The following is a 20,986-nucleotide window of genomic DNA, read 5'->3' on the forward strand; positions in this document are numbered from 1 at the left end:
ATGTTAAGCTTAAGCACAAAGCAAAGTTTATCGAAGCAGAGGTACACTCTCAGAGCGGGAGAGAGAGAAAGAGAGCGGGCTATGTCAGCGAAGTGAAGCAAGCCCAAAGCAAAGTTTATCAAAGCAGAGGTACACTCTCAGAGAGAGAGAGCGCGCGCGGGCTGTTTCTGCGAATTGAAAGCAGCATTCCCGTACAGGCTTAAGGGCACCTTTAAGGAGCATTTTGCAGGGAGGAGGGGTTGAGTGACAAGGGATCATTATTTGATTGACAGTCGCGAGCTATGTAACAAGTTTACTGCTGCGCATGCTCTCACCCTTGAATCGCTAAGAAACGCCCACTCGGGGGCAAAACCACATGTAGATTTTATTATAATTATGATATAATGAGTTTGGGTTTACTATAGGTTATACGCCTGTCTGGTCTGGGCATGCGCAGCCCGGGGATGTCCCCTCATGTTACTGTGCTCACTCTTTATCAGGATAAACTGCCCACCACACAACCATAGTTTCGCCCATTCTGGGTGTGGTCAAGGGAGAGTTCCCAGATGGCTGGGTGTGAATCGATTTCTTCTTGTCTTTCTCGCCACTGTCTCCTCTTTGCTGCTAATGACTACCTACCAGTTTAATTATTGTCATTAATTGTGTACATATCTTTCTCAATATATCACCATTTTTCCCATTGACAATTGCATTAGTCATCAATTGTTAGGCTTCACCTTTCAAATGTTCATTTTGCAATTATATTTATTGGGCATGTTAAATATTGTGCATTTGTAAAACACATTTCCCATATTGAAATAAAGTAGGTTTGGCTCAGAACACCTTCGTTTTGTTTATTATGCTGACATTTTGAATCTGTAACTAGGTTTAATTTTAGCTTTATAATACTCCTTCTCAGGTTCACTGTCATTCATTCTATAGATGAATGTCTTAGTTGGAATATTTGTATGAGACATATTCAGATGGAAGTTTAAACATGAGACAGGTTGAGGATGGAAACTGTAAAGTATATTTTATAACAGATTAAATATGAGTATGGAGGAAACATAGAAATCCAGCAGTATAATTTATATATTTATGGATGATCCTTTCAGTTTTTCATTAATTTTGCTACAAGTAATTATACATGTTAATTCCCAAAGTTATGAAAAATAGATTTTACTTAAATACAGTGACTGTTTCACTGAATTCCCTTTTGTTGCTTTGGATTGTTTACCTGAGTGGAATCTATATTGATTGCATTTCTCGTTACTATGTTGGTAGAGACTTAGAAGGAAAAACAGATGAATTTGGGATTAAAAAAAGAAACTAAATTGCCTTTGCATAGCTGATTGTGGTGTTAAAAAGCGTTAACCTAACAAATATGTCTATCTCTGTGTCTCCGTATCCACTTTCTATTTCCCTGTTTCATTACACCTTCAACCCAGAAAAGAGGCAAAGTCCACCTAAGTGAGGAGATTCCTGACCCTGATTGGATCATGTTTATCAAGGTACAGTTCTCTGTGTTGAAAAGTCAAGGGCTTTCTTTTGTCCCTTCGAATTTATGCTTCTTAAGCAATGATATAAAATATAAGGCTATTCCTGGATCTATATGGTAAATTAGTATTCTTGCTTACTTCCTTTTTTTTTCTTCTACAAGATATTACGTACTTTGATAGTCTATTCACTTTGGGTTCGTGACCAACTGAAAATTAGAGAGTATTAGAAATTAGGAATATGTCAACTCTTAGAGGAAAACATAGGCAGAAACTCTCTGGCATAAACTGTAGCAAGATCTTTTTTGGTCTACCTCCCAGAGTAATAAAAATAAAAACAAACAAAAAAAACAAACAAGACATAATAAAACTTAAAAGCCTTTGCACAACAAAGGGAACCATAAACAAACAAAAAGACAGCCCACAGAATGGGAGAAAATATTTGCAAATGAAGCAACTGACAAGGAATTAATCTTCAAAACATACAAACAGCTCATGCAGCTCAATATCAAAAAAACAAACAACACAATCAAAAAATGGGTGGAAGATCTAAATAGATGTTTCTCCAAAGAAGACATACAGATGGCCAAGAGGCACATGAAAAGATGCTCAACATCACTAATTATTAGAAAAATGCAAATCAAAACTACAGTGAGGTATCACCTCACACCAGTCAGAATGGCCATCATCAGAAAGTCTGCAAACAATAAATGCTAGAGAGGGTGTGGAGAAAAGGGAACCCTCCTACACTGCTGGTGGGAATGTAAATCGGTATAGCCACTACGGAGAACAGTATGGAGGTTCCTTAGAAAACTAAAAATAGAGCTACCATATGATCCATCAGTCCCACCCCTGGGCATATATCTGGAGAAAACCATAATTCGAAAAGATACATGCACCCCAATGTTCATTGCAGCACTATTTACAATAGCCAGGACATGGAAGCAACCTAATGTCCATCAACAGAGGAATGGATAAAGAAGAGGTGGGACATATATACAATGGAATATTACTCAACCATAAAAAAGAACAAAATAATGCCATTTGCAGCAACATGGATGGACCTAGAGACTGTCACACTGAGTGAAGTAAGTCGGACAGAGAAAGACAAATATCATATGATATTGCTTACATGTGGAATTTAAAAAAAAATGGTACAAATGAACTTATTTACAAAACTGAAATAGAGTCACAGGTATAGAAAACAAACTTATGGTTACCAAGGGGGAAAAGGGGGGAGGGATAAATTGGGAGATTGGGATTGACATATACACTCTACTGTATTTAAAATAGATAACTAATAAGAACCTACTGTATAGCACAGGGAACTCTACTCAATACTCTGTAATGACCTGTATGGAAAAAGAATCTTAAAAAAGAGTGGATATATGTATATGTATAACTGATTCACTTTGCTGTACAGTAGAAACTAACACAACATTGTAAATCAACTTTACTCCAATAAAAATTAATTTAAAAAAAAGGAATATGTCAAGGTCTTGGCTGAAATTTTTGCAGAGCTTAGCACTGACACCTGCAGAAAGATATGAGATATATACCTTCTAGATAATAATTCAATATTTCATGTTCCTTCAAGCATCTTACAGAAGAACAGGTGATAGTTCAGGAAGAATTCCTGTATTTCTTATCATTTTTGTCAAATTCATATTGAAACCCTATCCTTATCAAATATATCTGTACTGTCAGAGCAGAAAAACGAATATGTGACAGGACAAGAATCTGGAGATTCGAGTATCATTTTGGTATAAATAGCTCTAGAATTGGTAACATACTTTCCCTAATAATTGGAAATTTCCATTATGCCACAGACACTAGCAAGAAACGGGTTAACTCTTGGAGTTAGAAAAGATCACCTGGATAACAAAAGTAGAGAGCAGCTATTTTTTTTTTAAATACTGTTCTTGCACTCAGAGGATCATTTTGTCACCACACCATGCAGAAGAGGCCACTGCACTTCTTAGGAGTAGGATTCCATCATGTGGTAGATAGTTGCCACATCTTGCTTTCTCAAAATTGAAACTACGTTTTTAGCAAGTCCTCCATGTTGTAAGTCTGGTGAAATCTCTAAGGAGGGAAACTGTCTTTCTCTCCACTTGTCTTAGTTAGTTCTCAGACATGGTCCTGATGAATCATCACACCTCTCAATACTCACATCTTAGTGTAGTCCCCTCACCTATTAAATTAGTCAGGCCCTGTGATTCACTTTAAATGTGGCAGAGGCAACCTTGTGCCAGTTGCACAGTTTGCCTTATGAAGCCATAATAGTTTCCACTTTTCACTCCTGGAAACCCTGAGTTATTATATAAAAATTAAGAAACACTACTGGGAGAACACATGGCAAGGCCCCAGAAAGAGGCCATCTGGACACAGCAAAGCTGCACTGAGACTGGGACTCAGGAATTCAGTGTCTTACTGAGCCCCAAAACCAGCCTTCCCCAGCAACACAAGATACATACACGAAGCCATCTTGGAGCAACCATCTGACCTTAGTTACATAAGAGACTCCAAACAGAAGGGCATAAGGACACCCAGTTGGGCCCCAGTCAAACAACAGAATTATAAGGAATAATGTAATTATGGTTTTTATTAAGCCACTAAGTTCTAGAAAAGTAGGTAACACAATAATAGATCACCAAAAAACTACAGGCTGGCAACTAAGGCCTAGGTACATGACCAATCTTGGCCAGTTGTTTGCTGTCACTGGGAGAAACCTGTCCTTGTTTAACTGGGTTAATTGAAAGTGACAGCACTGAAAATTCAATTCATATTTAGGTATGGGACTTCAGTATCCCACAAAAAACACTGGCAAAGGAAATATTTTTATTATTACTTGGAGACACCTGGAATGTTGTAACATGCAGTGCAGTGAAAGCAGGTTTTTGCAGGAAGCTTTTTTACTTTCAGTTAAAGGACGGTAGAAATGCAAGAGCTTTGTGGGTATACTGGCTACTTCATTAAGTGAATTAACAAACAAACCTGAAAGCACAAAGTTTTCCCACCAAGAGAATTATAGTATTTAGATAAAAATACTGGGAGTGGGGATCTGGAAAATGTGTGGTACTAGATACCATATTAACAGATCCTGAGGGTGGTCCACTAAAAAGTAAAGAACATGAATATACATGAAAAAACTTATTTAAATATGTACAAGCAACTAGATACAGTGTGGTAGGTCTAGCAGCTTTGAATGGTTTTAATTATTTCTTAGGCTAATTGACTAAGACCTGGCCTCAATAGCTATACATAATAAATTAAGTGGCAATGCTGGAAATTCTTTAGTACAATTTAGATGAAGAAACTGTAAGCCTTTTGGGGATTTTACTTCTTGAGTGACATTTACTTGTTATATATAGCCAATATTACTACTCAAAAGATATTTCTGCTGATAAAGTTCAGAGGCTAGAGGAGCCTAAGGAAACATGACAAGGCGATGTAATGAGGTATACTCATTGGCATCCTGGAACAGAAATAAAAAAGGATATAAATAAAAACTAGTGATATACAAATAAATTAAGGACTCTAATAATAATGATGCATCAATATTGGTTCATTAGTTGTTATAAACGTACCATAGTAATGTAAGATATTAACAATAAGGGAAACTGGGTATAGGGTATTGCAAAAAGCAAGGCTAGATTTTCTTGAAGAGAACCATACAAATATTAGATGTATATCTTCCTTTTAACTTTCTCTCAAGGGAATTTCAGTCCATGGTAGCTTTGCACTAAAACAAAAGGATCTGACCTGGCCATAGAATTATAGGACATTATTTGTGAAGTGACGTTAATACCTGTGGACTCAATAAGTCACCTGATATATTGGTGAGAGGTGGGGTTTATAGTGGACTGATTACATAGACGGTTTTGACATGAATACGTCCCAAAGAAAGCCTAGGAAAAAAAAAAGACTGCATCTTGTGCTTACTTTCTTTGTAATTGAGTTTATACTCAGAATAGTGATGCTTACCAATTGGCAAAACCACTACGTTGGATCACTGAATAAATGGGCAATGTATATTTAGATAAGCACATCCAAATAGATGACTTTAAGCTACTGGAGATCTCCCACTCCATCTTAAGAATGTATCCAAAGGCATCTCCTGCTAGGAATCAAAGTTAAAATCCTGCACTACCAAAAATAAAACAAAACAATACCTCACCACAGAAATAGCAGTTACACAAGCAGTAGTGGATGAATACAAAAATATAAAAGAACATGGAAAATTTGCAGGTAAGGAAAACTAGTCCCACCTTCTAATCTCTACAAATGTTGCTCCCAAGCAGGTGAAAATTGTCAAAAATATCAATATTGATTGAAAGAATTTTTTGTAAAAAAAGTAAGAATGGTCTCAAAACAGATATAAAAGACTCCTGATTGACAACAGAAGAGGGTGAAAAATAAGCTAACAAAGTTCAAGAAATATATAGAAGAGAAGTGGAAATGATTATAGAAAATGACCCCATGTAAGAGGCAATACATAGGAAAACAGACACTGCTGAAAATAGAGTAACATAAAAACTAAAACTGAGAAACACAATATTCTATTTTTTAAAGATCAGAACTTAAAAATAATTGAGATTATAAATTGACCAGGGTCTATATGTTTATCTAAAATAGACCAGAGTCAATTTATAAGAAATTGGCATATATGATGATATATCATATATAATTATGATATATGATATCATTATTATAATAATTATAAAGCAAAATTTTTAAATCTAATATTTGGACACAGTGACTGTATTTTCAGTTGGCCAGAGCCTTGGATTATGTGGGAAGTCCCTAAAGCAGTGAGTGAGTTAACATTGAAGTAAGAAGGGACAGATCTTACTCAGGGGGAAACCACTTGAAACTGTTTGGAAGATGCACTCATGGTCCTAAATGCATGTCCTGTATCCAATATCTCAAACTCAGATTGCTCAAGATGGTAATCTCTGGATTGATAACAACTCTCTAGTAACTGTTATCATCAGACCATATTATTTGACTACAAAACAGTTGAGAAATCAATAAGTAAAACAAAACAAACATGAAAACTTTAAAAATTTAAGAATACATCAACTTTTAAAATTAATAAAAGTAATTTTAATAATTCATGAGACAATTAGATCATAATGAAGACCTGAACACCCACAGAAAATAATAATGTAATTCTAGATAACAAAATGTCTAGAATTAAGTCAAAACACATTCATGGATATTGATAGCCTTACATTCTGCATCAGACAGGGTAACAATAATAAGTTCAACATCAAATTTATAAATTAGAAAAAAAATAAACCTAAATCACTTGAAAGGGAAGATTTAAAGTTAAAAATAGCAATTAGTAAATAAAGAAAAGAACTTTTAAAATGGTGAAGTTAAAGCTACTCTAACCTATTTTGTACAGAATAATAGACATATAGAAAAAAATACTGAAAGCAGAAACAATTCATAAATGTAAAGGGAATACAATGACATTTAACATCAGCAATGAACATATCAGAGAAAAATTATAAACTACTATAAACTTACAGATTTGAAAACTTATTTGAAATCATCAATTTAGACAAATTCCTAGAAAAATATTACTTACTAAAATTAGCCCAGGGCATTAGTTAAGCTTGAATATTTGGGGGAAATTTTAAAAAATTAAATCAACAATAATAACTTTTATAAAACCAAAACACTTAAGGAAGATAGTATTATGAACATATTTTATAATATAATAATTCTGGCCAATTTTTTTCTATTCTGTAAAGTGGGTAATGCAAAGCACCTGTAAACAATTCACAGAATGTAAAAAGATAAATGGTTCTATTTTTGACTTTCTGGAATAGGCAAAACTAATCTGCAGTGAAAAAAATTGGATTAGTGGTTGCCTTTGAGGAAATAGGGTCAAGGAGCCTGGGAAAGAGATTGAAGGAACTTTCCAAGGAAATGGTAATGATTTATCATGATAGAAGTTTCAATTATATAATATATGCATTTCTCAAACCTCTCATGAAGAGTATACCCAAGATTTGTACATATCTCTGTGTATAAAGTTTACCTAAAAACAGATGAAAAAACATGTAAAGAAATATTGAATTCTAGTTACTTTTGTGCATGCTGAACTCTTTAGGGTTGAAATGGATTATGTCTGCAACTTCATTTGAAATGCATCAGAAAACTGAGATAGATTGACAAATGAACAGAAGTATTAGTGGACAGATAGATAGATGATAAAATTATATGTTCATTCTAGAATCAAGGAGCTACATATATAGGTGCATTATTTCACCTTCTCTGTATGGTTACAGTTTTTCATAAGAAAATATTTTAACTGTAATGACATATGTTTTATTTATTCGTATGGGTTTTTCCCCCCTCTCTCCCATCAGAGAAATGTATCACCTTAACTCGCTTTCTTAGGCATTAAAAACATTATCTAGTTAATCTACTGGTAGATTTATCTTCTTAATTTGTAACACTTTTCCCTTCTCCTTCCTCTCTTCCATTTTGAATGAAGTTGGAAAAATAAGGCAAGATTGATAGAATAAATATAGTAAGCAGTTAACATAAGTGTGTAAAAATCAGACAGGAAACCGTCCATAGTAGAGGTGAAAGTGCATATTTGGTCCAGGAGTTTGTGAAAAGCAAAATGAAATGAGTCCCAGTGAAACCTAGCATGAGGCGTAGTAGACCTGGTGTTTATTTTTTCATTAGAGATTGGAAGAACACACTCCTGGGAATAGAGTGTTTTAAAGGAAGGTCCTTGTTTTCATGCTAATTAAAAATCAGAACTAACCTCAGACTGAGTAAAGAAATAGCAATTGCTTTTTTAACATGGGCAAAGCACCAGAAAGAGCTTCATGGCATTTAATTGCTATGTGTGAACTTGAAGTTAATAGTATTTCACTCTAATAATTTATCACTCTGTACTAAAAAAGCCTCATAAGCATTTATCGCCTGCTGGGCTTGGGTATCCAAATGATTCTCTGGGTCACAAATTTTGGTTATGATTTTGTGTTTTCTTTATTAACTGTAAATAAAATAATAAAACACATTTTTCTAAACATGATGGTTCAAACTTATATAAACAAGTCCTTTCCAAAATTGTAAATAAATCAATTTTGTCTACTTAAAATTTTTATTTCTTTTCATACAGAAACCTTTATTTTGCCATTGAAATTATAGAATCCATTGCAATGCATTTTCAAATAGGGATCAAAAAATAATTTAAATATATCCTTTTCTGAGAATAATGTGGCTGCATTGCAAACTTTGAAAAAAATAAAAATAAAACTTTAATATAAAAGTATTTTGTTATATCTTTTTTCAAATAATTTGTAAGAATCATATAAGTAAACTGTGTAGAGAACAAATCCAATAAATTTCCAATCTAAAACCAGAATGTTTTACAGAACTTTGATTTAATGCATGGTAGTCTACTAAATATTTTAGATTAAGAATCATGTATTTTAAAAATTATTACAAAAAGTAAAGCAATCTGAAAGATTTTAAAAAATATTACAGACTCATAAAATTTTCTTTTTTTTTTTTGAAAAATAAAATTTATTATGTATTCATTATAAAAGTAATATGTGCTCATTATAGAAAAAGTTAAAACATAGAGAAAAGTAATGATGAAAATAAAAATCAAGTATAATACTACCATCCAAAAATAACCACAGTTTACAGTTTGATGTTGGTTCTTCTATTCTTATCTTCATATTTGTAGTTACTAAATTGGTATTATACTCTATACACGTTTTTTTTCCACTTGTTCTGTGTCATTAACTGGTCTTCAGAAACTTGATATTAATAATTATAGACTATTCCATTATGTAGCTATACTATTGTTTATTTAACTACTCATTTATTATTAGATATTTATAGAGGGAGGGGTTCCCTAAGGTTTGTCTCTAAAAATAAATGACAGTCATGTTTGTTTTGGGAATCCCAAACCCCCTGGCATTCAAAGCCCTTCACAATTTAACTCCACCCTGTCTTTCCATCCTCAGCTGCCTAAGTCTCCGGTGCAGGGCAGATGTTTAGCCTGTGTGCACGGATGGAGCTGTCCTGTTTGTAAAAATACTAAAATACTTCAGCAGAGGGTTCAATTGCTAGGAAGCCATCTCCGACTGCTGTCCTGAGCAGCAAAATGCTTATACCTCTAGATTAAGGGAGGAAGGCATTGGGTGAATGAATAAAATCACTTCTAGGGTCCTGTTGTCTGTTCCAGAAACAAAACAAGAGAATTTCAAAGCAACAAACTAAAGTAGAGTCTATAAAATATATTTCAGAAACAATAACTGACTTTCAGACTAGAGGTTTATAAAATTAGACATTTGTACAGATGCCATCTTTGCTGAAGTATTAATTATAAAAACCATATGGAAAACATGTATTAAAAACTGGTTTGCCCTTATGTATAGCACTTAAAACAGTATAAACTCCTAAATTTAAGACTCCAGTTTTAAAGGCCAAGGTACTAAAATGTGACTATGCTTTGATACAGCAAAATTTGCATAAGGATAACTTTATTGAGCTTTATTGAAGAACTAATGAAATTTGAAGTTTCTATGCCCCAAAATATGATTATGTTACGAATGCTAAAATAAAAAATTATTATTATTTTAAGTAATAACATAATTGCTGTATCAATTTATACAAAATCAAAGAAAATTTAAAAATAAAAAAAATTACAAAGCCCCAAGGGCTAGGGAGAAATCTTATAATAGTGAAATAGTCTACAGATTCCAACAGTGTTCCATTCCGAGAGACAGTGCATAAAAATAGAGAATAAAAAAATTATAATACCCTACAGCATGCATGTCTCTTCAACAAAATATGCCTAAATTATTGAAATTCAATTTTTATAATACAATTTTTCCGTATGCAATGTAGGTCAAATTTTACCAGTGTGGTAACATTTTTATACCCTGATCCAAATTTAAAATTAATAAAAGATCTACAACCCAGAAGAATATGGGCTCAATATATGCACAATAGCTCACAGAGAAATATACACAATTGCCTTTTAAATGAATGAAAGTATGTTCAGATTTCTTATAAAACTGAGACTGTAAATCAAAATTACAGTGAGATATATTTTCACACTTTACAGGTTGAAAAAATCTGTAATTTTAAAACCCTTCTGTTGTGAAGAAAGAGCCAATTATTGTTGAAAATACAAAATGGTACAATTTCTATGGAAAAAAATTGTAACACCTTTGACTTTCAATTTTGGGATTTTTAGAAAACAATTCCTGAAGTAAAGATAAGTGCTCATTCTTATTTGGTGAGGACAAACCCAAGACACTGAGAATGAGGACAAAAGAGGGGAAAAATAGAGAAAGAAGGAGATCTGTTGGATGCTGGGATAGACTCTCCCTGCACAGAAGAGCAAGGTATTCTAGGCTATTCAGCCAAGTAAGATGTTATCAAACAATTTGATTCATAATCTATACCTCAGATCAGTTCACAGGTGGTAGAAAAGAGAAGGGATTTATTAACCGAGTTCTTTCCTCTCTCCTAATTCTCATGGTCAAGATTCATCTTATGGACTGACAACTTTACCGCGATTTAAAGTCTTATTGTTTGGCTCCTCTCCTTACCAGGCAGGAAGTCAGTTTCCATCTCCTTTATTGTTTCCTTTGGAAAACAAAGACTCTGGGCATTGGTTGGTCATCTGGCTGCACCTGAGAAGCAGGGTTCAGCACCAGTGGGCAAGCAGAGTCCATCAGCTGTGAAATCACCTGAGGCACAGTAGGCAGCTGAGGGTTTACTGGAGGGACCTCGGCAATCTGAAGAGGCTGATAATATGTACTGTTTGTACCACTCAGATCCAATTGTTTGTCTGCATTATAACAAGCTTCCACAGTACAACTTAGTGTCACTAGTTTTTGTCAGTACAAAATATACTCAATTTTCCTAAGAGGATAGATCACAGAGTCTCTTTCAAGGTGGTTCTAAGTCACAATCCCCTGTAAAATTTAAGGATACAGAAAAACAAAAGCACAGTCCCTGCTGACTCAGCTGGTCTCAAGGTTACGTAACAGATACGTATCATCTTTCTTCCGCCAAACCGTTCTAAATATCCCTCACCTCCTGCCAACGCTGTGACTGGTTTAGTTTGCTTACCTGTTGGAGAGACTGAGGTCTTCAATCTCCAAAGTGTCTGAACTTTTTAATTCCTGCTAGTGTCTGGATTTTTATAGTGCCCAGGGACAGTTACTACTTGACTGGGAGACACAAAAAGACATCTAAGTAAATTCTCTGGATTCCAGAGTGGTCCTTCTTACCCTCATTATGTGGTAGTAACCTTAGTTTCTCGTGGTAATGAGGATTGATTGTTTTAGCAAGTAATTTTTTTTTCCTTTGCTTATCCACTATCATGAGGAACCCAAAGTAGCAGAGTACTGCACATATTCCAGATCAATGAATCACTTGCCAGTCCTCTTATGAGGTGTTGCCTCCCCTCCATGAACAGTTTTTGTAACCCAACAGACCCAAGTTCTTAAGAATGGAGAGCACAAATGCCAGACATGGAAAACTGAGTTTGACAGTGAGATAAGCTAATCATTCTTACACTCTTTGGTCTAGAAAACCATGTGTAATAGCAGTTGGAGACACAATCTAATTTATTGTTTGTTTTAGTTCAGTGCATCTATCTCATTCTATATAAAAGACTGCACATGTTTCAACTCCTTAAGATACTCTTCATCTGAGTCTTCCTCTATCTAGCCAAATGTTTCCCTATTGGTATGCATTGAAAGTTAACTCTATAGTTAGAAGTCTATTGTTACTGCTCCTTTAATATAAAATTTTGCTTTTGTTCTGAGAAAATTGTATAGCATACCATGCTGGTATTTAAGGCATTTTGTAGGACTCCAGATTTTAGTGTTGGTAAACTATATATATATATATATATATATATATGTATATATATATATATGTATATATATATATATATGTATATATATATATATACACACACACACACACACACACACACACCCACACACACACACACACATAGGCAATGGCAATAGGTAGATCAAGCTCAGTGAAACGGAGCCTGTGTGCTTGAACCCACGCAGACCCCTTGCCCACTTACCCGAAACACTCTATCTTTGGCTTGTAGAGCACGCACAGGTATAGGCAAGAAGAGAGGCTGGCTTGCTGGTTTAACCCTGCTTGGTGTGTGCAGCCTCTGCAGGGCATACTCTCTAGTGGGCTTAGATTTGAGCCATAAAGATCATCACTCATTATATACACCCTGAGAGCTCTATCCATGTATCTTTTCCCCACAACTCCTTGGTTGTAGCTAGATCACTCTTGATGAGAGGAAGTCCATATGGTTTACTCCTACCATTTGCTTCTTGGAATTTTGAGAAGTGATGTTTTGGCATCTGTTTTGTTTTGTTTTGGATGTGCCACTAGATGGCAATCTTGCATTTCTGCCATGCCATATGGTGCAGACACCTGGGGGTTTGATGATCCAAAATATCTTGTATAACAAACTGTGTGCAATATAATTACCATGGACAAGGATCTCATGCAATATCAGAAATTAGCTACAAAAATTCCAACATCACATATTATCACAACTCTATAACTAATTCTCAGCATAGACATAGTTTTTAAAAAATTTTCCTGCTTATATAATGTTTTAGCTATAAAATTGTACAATTGTTACAAAATTCTAATGTTTCCATTGAAAGAATTTGTAACATGATGGTGATATAAAGGTTCAATTTGAATTAACTTTTATGAGTTTTGAGTCAATAATATTTCTAAAGTTGAGGTTTGCTAACTGCTTTTGAGTACCTGTCATATACTCCTAATGAATATCTTCATGGTTATAAGACATAAATCAATTACATTTTAGTAAAGGGATGTTTTCATTTTGATTATAATGTATCACCACATGTAGTAGATTAAATTATTGTTCTTAATTTCAATCCACTGCAGTAATATTATGCACTGATTATGGCATCCTAGTGAATGGGATTTTATTTGCTGCCTTTGAAATTAATATTTTTCCAAAACACACACTTACATATGTGTGTGTATGTGTATATAAATATATATACACACATATAAAAAAATCTTAAGATTTTAAGACTTTATTTTTTAGAGCAGGTTTAGATTCACCAGAGTGGTACATTTGTTACAGTTGATGAACCTACATTAATACATCTCTATCACCCAAAGTCCATAGTTTACATTAGGGTTTACTCTTGGTGTTGTACATTCTATGGATTTGGACAAATGTGTAATTAATGACATGTATTCATCATTATAACATTATGAACACTGTTTTCACCGCTCTGAAAATCCTCTGTGCTCCACTTATTCATCTCTCTCTCCCCTCACACCCTGGGAACCACTAAACTTTTTACTGTCTCCAATGTTTTGCCTTTGCCAGTATGTTATACAGTTGGAATCATACAGTATGTAACCTTTTCAGAATGACTTCTTTCTTAATAATATTCATTTAAATTTCCTCTGTCTTCCAATGGTTGGATAGTGCCTTTTTCAGTGCTGAGTAATATTCTAATGGGTGGATGTATCACAGTTTATTTATCTATTCACCTATTGAAGAGCACCTTCATTGCTTTCAAATTTTGATAATTAAGAATAAAGCTGTTATAAACATTCATATGCAGATTTTTGTAAGGATATAAGTTTTTAACTTTTGGAGTTATTGCTGGATTGTATGGTAAGAGTGTGTTTATTTTGTAAGAATTGTCTTCCAAAGTAGCTGTACAATTTTACATTCCCATGAGCAATAAATGAGAGTTCCTATTGCTCCATATTCTAACCAGCATTTGGTGTTGTCAGTGTTTGGGATTTTTGGTTATTCTAATAGATGTATAACGTTATCTCATTGTTGACTTAATTTGCATTTTCATGATGACGTGTGATGTGGAACCCCTTAGATATTTTTATAATGCAATCAAATATAACAGAAATGTGATTTCAGTGGTTTACTAAAAAGAATCTTCGTAGGAAAAAATTGTAAATGTCTTAAAACACATGAGCTTTAATGGGTTCATGGAATGGCTCTCAGACCTAAACTCACCCACAAATAATACACGATATTCACAAAACAAACTCAAAATCACGGGGCAGCCCTGGCAGCTTATAAGAAAGGGTGGACCCCTTTCTTTTAAGAAAAGACCTATATAAATTTATATGCCAGCTCAATTAAAATCAAATTACCTAATTTGTTTTTTAAGCCAAAAACTGGTACTTATTAGATGATTTCAGTCATAAAAAGTTATAAAAAGTACTGGAGTATGTTTACTATATTTCTCTAAGCGTAAAAATACTGTTCTTTTAAATTTTAACATTGTGAACATAAATATCAATTACAGCATAAGCTTTAGCACATAAAGAATTACTTTTAGCTTGCCATCTAATTTATCTATATGAAATAAAAAATTATCTGGTGATACCAGAAAAATAAAAATACCTATACTTAACTCATCATGATATTGATAAAAAGTAATGATGTTAAACAGAAATAAATGAATTTAATATTACACACCACACAAAATTTTACATTCATTAGTGTTAATAATTTTATAACTTAGAGTTGTACCATAAATACTAGAACCGAAATCTTTGACTGTCAAGTTTTAAATTATATTTGTTATTCACATGGTTTCAAGTCAAAATATTACAAATACTTGAGTGATTTGCATTTGACCAGTATAGGAATGCACATAAGTCTTTCTAAGGAAATAAATTAAAAATTAATTTATAGCAATTCAAAGTAGAGACCACATAAAATCAAAATGAGCCCAGAAACACTGCTGATCCAAAATGATAGATTATAATACATCCACCTGACAGTGCAGAAACCAAGCCATCATGAGTAAATATAAGAAGAGCCTTGAACAGCTTAATAAATTCCTGTAAATCACTGCCTCAACTCCATTTACTGTGTCAGCAGCAACAAAGATACACACATTGGTAAATATGATGGAACTTAAATTCTGATGATGAGGAAAAGATTGAATCAGATTAGCAACCATAGTACATAGACTTCTTTGTGAAAAATTTTGGAGCCATACTTATGTATAAAAATAATTATTTCTTCTCTTTATAATATGTGTGTAAATTTTGACATTCAGATGTTTATTATTTTGAAAATATTTTCATCAGAATGTCTAACTATGTGTGTGCGTGTGTGTGTGTGTGTGTGTCCAATCTGTCAAGAACTTAAATGTTCATTCACATATGAGTCTGAAAACCAAATTTCTAATTAGTTTAAATGCCCAGGGATTGTGAACGTAAAATAGTGTTGAGCAGTGAGGAAGACTACAATAAAACGTGTGAATTTGTGGAATAAAAGTTTGAATTAGTGACAATAAGTTAATAAATATATAAAAGAAATTATTTTTCAGACACTTTCAACTCTATTTTTTTTTTTTTTTTAATTTTATAGCTACTTTTATTTTTATTTATTTATTTATTTTTGGCTGTGCTGGGTCTTCGGTTCGTGCGAGGGCTTTCTCTAGTTGCGGCAAGTGGGGGCCACTCTTCATCGCGGTGCGCGGGCCTTTCACTATCGCGGCCCCTCCCGTTGCAGGGCACAGGCTCCAGACGCGCAGGCTCAGTAGTTGTGGCTCACGGGCCCAGCTGCTCCGTGGCATGTGGGATCTTCCCAGACCAGGGCTCGAACCCGTGTCCCCTGCATTAGCAGGCAGATTCTCAACCGCTGCGCCACCAGGGAAGCCCTCAACTCTAATTTTTAAAGCTTGTGTTATTCAGAAATTTTGAAAAATATATTAATACACAATTACTTAGTTTTGCTTCCTTTTTTTCCCCTCTTTTTAAGCCCATTGATTTAAACGGCCTTCTCAGAGATTCTAGACATAGAAGTAAGGTGGCACCCAGGTCTCCTCCTCATCCTTATTTTAACCAGAATGTCTTCCTAAAATACTCCATTTGAGGAAATCCCTAAACTATTTAATTTTAAAAGCTGTTTTTCCATTTCAGCGCTAAAAAGAAATGAGCTATCAAGCCATGAGGATACATGAAGTAATCTTACATGCACATTACTAAGTGAAAGAAGCCACTCTAAAAAGGCTACCTACGGTATGATCCAACTCTGTGACACACTGGACAGGCAAAACTATGGAGACAGTAAAAAGATCAGTGATTGCCAGGGCCTGGGGAGAAGGGAAGGATGAATAGGTGGAGGACAGAGGATTTTAGAGTAGTGAAAATAGTCTGTACCATAGTATAATGATGGACACATATCATTATACCTTTGTCCTAACCCATAGAATGTACAGCAGCAAGAGTGAAAGGTAATGTAAACTATGGACTTTGAGTGATAATGATGTGCCAAGGTAGAGTCATCAGTTGTAACAAATGTATAAATCTGGTGGGGAATGTTGATAATGTGAGAAGCTATACATGAGTGAGGGTAGGGGTGGTTAGGAATCCTGTGCTTTCCCCTCAGTTTTGTTGTGAACATAATACTGGTAAAAAAGAAACTCTATTAAAATAATAATACTATACAGAAATTTTCCTTTATTTAAAAAAGAGTTTCTCTTAGATTTTGAATTTGCTTTTAATGTATTCATTTCTCAGTTTAGTGTTTCTCTATTCTGGATAGCTCTCTGTTCTTTTTTGCAGTAAATGTCACTTAATATTGAAGATGAGGTATAATTTTTGTCATCTTTATATTTCATACTTCAGTAGATTTTTTAAAAAATAAGTATTTACTTCCTGCAATTCTCTGGCATAATGTATTCTTTCACTTGTAATGTTCACTTTAGTAACAGATTGTTTGTATGTTTATTTTTCCTTTTTTATCCTACATTAAGGTAAATGTTTCAAACTTTTTATTTAGTTTTCAGACATAATTCACACATTTCTCTTAGCTCTTCTCACTGTACACCACAGACATAATTTACATGATATCTTTAGCTTTCCTCATTGTATACCTGGATGAATTTCAGGTTTTTTTAAAAAAAATCAGGTTTAGATATTGAGTGAAGATAGATATGCCCATCTCAGACCAATATCTCATGTTCATCATAAATGTTAGTGTTCTTCAGACCTCAATCATCAGTCACCTTATCTTTTCAACTTTTTTTTTTTTTTTGGTCCTCCCAGGCTGATTTCATCCACATAATTTTTGTTTCAACAGTACCCATAAGCTGATAAAATGTACACATATATTTCTATTTAATTCCTTTTAGTTTTTCCTGAGTTCTAAACCACATATAATTGCCTAAATATATCTCAATTTGGATGTCTCTTGAGCAAGCCAACAATTTCAGCATGCCAAAATATTAGCTCATTTTCCATCTACATAAGAACTTCTTTTCATGTAATCAATATTTATCAGTCTGCTCCTTTACCCTCCTTCTAAATACAAACTGGTTTATCAGTTATCACTTCTTAATGAAAATTTGACAAATTCCTGACTTTGCCTTGGATCTTTTGACTATTCAAATCATTTCCAAAATTCTGGAAACTGGGGTTTCTAAGTCACAATAATTTTTCTGTTGTTAACATTCTTTTCTAAAGCAAATAATATTCTCTTTGATATAGTTTGATTTTCCTCGATTCACTCTAGAAGTCTCTGTCTCCCATCAATTTACTTTCTCTCTAAACCTTCCTTAACTATATCTTCACCAAGAGCTCCTACTACATGAAATAAATTAATGTTCTTCTAGAGCCATTTCCTCTTATGCCTCAACATCTGTAAATGGCACAGTTTCTGACATTTCTTTACATTTACCCCAAATTAAACTCTTCATCCTCTTGGAAGTATTTTCTAAATCTTATCTTTCTTTCCTATATCTGGAGAGAGAGAGATATATATTATACACACATATAGATATGCATATATATCTGGCTATATATATACATAAATATGCATAAATTATATGCGTATATATAAATTATAATGTAGCTGATATTTACTTGTTTTCTCTGCCACTACCTGGAAGATAGATAATGTGTTTTTAAATCCTGGATTCCTAGCATTTAGCACAAGTGTGGCTGGAGACACATCATACTTTTTATAAGGGAGTTTAATAATTGAATGCTTAAATTTCTAATATATGTATGATATATAGATGATATTAACAAATAATTAGTAACTTATCTGATATTTTTTAACCTTAAAGTGAGATAAAAATGTAAAGTGCATAACTTTGTATAATTTATATTAAATCTCTTAGATGACCTCACATCTCTGCCTACAAAAACTCATCCACCAAAAACAAAAAATTATGTATAGTGTGTAGACAGTGGGTTTTGTTTCAAATTAAATATTAAAATTAATCATAATTTTATGTTGTAATAGAACAAAGCTAGACAAATGTTTTTATATTTAACTTGTCTTAAGACTCAACTATTGAGTCAATAGGATTTTTTATTTTTCTCATTTCTGGTTGCATAATGAAAAGAACATTTATGTTACTGAGTCCAAGCTCATACTACTCATGGCATGACAGGCCAATAAACTGAGAGACGAGGTGTTGAGGTAAGGAATAGCGACTTTATTTGGAAAGCCAGCAGACCGAGAAGATGGTGGACTAGTGTCCCAAAGAACTGTCTCACCAGAGTTAGAATTCAGGCTTCTTTTATACTAAAAGGGGAGGGAGTGTGGCTGGTCCTTGCAGACTTCTTGGTGCCGGCCAGGTCCTGGAGTGGATCTGATAATCCTTTGTTCTTGCAGCTGCCCATGTAGAGCTGGTCATCATGTTTCTGTAAACCTCCAACAAGACAAATGTTATTTTCTGTTCTGCCACTTTTTATCTCTATAGGAATGAAACGTTTTATGGCTTTAAAGGTCAAGCCTGGGAGGCAGAGCCTTGAGAAAGGGCTATTATGTATCCTTCAGGCTATAGGCAATATTCTTTGACTGATTGAAGAGACCAAGGTGCTGAGCCTGCATGACTAATCACAGGCAACAGAGCACAAAGGTTAGAGCTAAAGTAATAGATCCAATATGGAGTCAGGTTTGTTCTTCTCTGTTGTATTGAGACTGGAAGTTGCAACTTCTACTAATGATATAAAAGACTTCCATATAATGGACTAGTGAGCAGCTGGTTGTGATTTGACTGAATACATTTGATGTGTTTAGCAATTAAATAAACAACCAGATACCTGAACTAAGGTTGCATCAGCTGTAATTGCAGTCATCAAAGTTATGATGATGGCTGAGATCCTATATTACTTTTCTGGTTCTTAGACTGGGGAAGATAGTAGATTATCTATGATACAGGGAAGCTTGGAAGAATGAAAATATTATGCACAAAGAACAAGGTGTGAGGATTTGGGGTGGGCACACCGAATGATAGAAATCAATTGAAAATATTTTTATTCAATTATTTGTTGATTCATTCTCATTTCAGTTATTCAATAACTGTAAATTAGAAAACTATAACAGATGTTCAAGTTTAAGAAAATATTAGTGTCTTAGTGTTTATTGACCATGCATATATTCAATACATTAAAAAAACCCACTTGGAATACACTGAAAAGAAAAAACAACTTAAATATAGTCTCCTTGAGTTTAAAACATTCTTAACATATGATATTTGCATTTAGTAGTTAAAAAAAATTATAAAAATTTTATCAGGTAGTCAGATTTCTACCTCTTAAAAAGGTAGGAAACTTATTGCTGCTTTTTCTCTTCCACAGTCCAATATTTGAAGATGTCATAGGCGCCAAAAAGCAACTAATATGAGAGCTTAGTTTAACCAAAAAGAAAAAAGAAAAAGAAAGAAAGGAGGGACGGAGGAAGGAAAGAAGAAAGAAAGAGAGAGACAGGGAGGGAAAGAAGGGGGTGGGAGAGAGACAGAGGTGGGGGTGAAGGAAGGAAACAAGGAAGGAAGGAAAGAAAGTCAGATCCCATTATGAGACTCCATGATCTGTTGCTCAAAGTGTAAGAGGAAAAGCTCCCAATGATAAGAAATTAAGAGAAATATTTTAGTTACATATTTTATTTTCTCTACATTGTGCTTCTACCCCATCACTACTGCAAAGCAGAAATGCAGCAGCAACAGTATGTGATGGAGTGGAATCGTCACACCAAGCCAACTCACAAAGCATGGCAGGCGTGGGAGCTGATAAGAGACACAGGCCCACTGCTCAGCCCAAATGCATTTTCTCCTTACCTCTAGGGTACTGCAGCTCAAGAGAACTTTTGGAAAGAGCAATTCCTCTCACAGAGCACAGGGAGAGTTTATTCTTTGGTTTGTGGGTGGGAGGAAAAACAGCAAGTGGTTGAGCCAGACTATAAAATAAGAGCAGCTAAACCAAGCTAAAACCCACAAAAGTATTCTCTGCTCTGTCAGCAGCTATACTAACCAGGACCTGAGCTCTAGGCCCTCATACATAACCCACTGAGAGAGCATATAGCCCCAGAGTAATACGAGTCTAATGGTTAAAAATACCAAGGAACTCAACTGGCCTAAAAGAAACATCACAAATGAAACAACCTATAGCAAATGAAGCAGAATCATGTACCCAGGACA

At 34.2% G+C, this 20,986-nt stretch overlaps 1 long non-coding RNA gene across 3 annotated transcripts in view; it reads left to right on the top strand.

The window, feature by feature from the left end:
* LOC132362142 (uncharacterized) overlaps positions 1-16,158 on the top strand; it is a 70,128-nt gene extending 53,970 nt beyond the window's left edge. The window contains exons 4-5 of one of the 3 annotated variants that reach the window (XR_009502233.1): positions 1,428-1,490; positions 16,069-16,158. This is a non-coding gene — a long non-coding RNA (uncharacterized LOC132362142). Of the gene's footprint in view, positions 1-1,427; positions 1,491-2,391; positions 2,901-16,068 lie in introns of those variants that run through there. The other 2 variants (XR_009502234.1, XR_009502235.1) reach the window with 2 other exon arrangements.
* The last annotated feature ends 4,828 nt before the right edge of the window (positions 16,159-20,986 follow it).

This window comes from Balaenoptera ricei, chromosome 3 (genome assembly GCF_028023285.1).
Source record: "Balaenoptera ricei isolate mBalRic1 chromosome 3, mBalRic1.hap2, whole genome shotgun sequence".
In the NCBI taxonomy this organism is placed as follows: domain Eukaryota; kingdom Metazoa; phylum Chordata; class Mammalia; order Artiodactyla; family Balaenopteridae; genus Balaenoptera; species Balaenoptera ricei.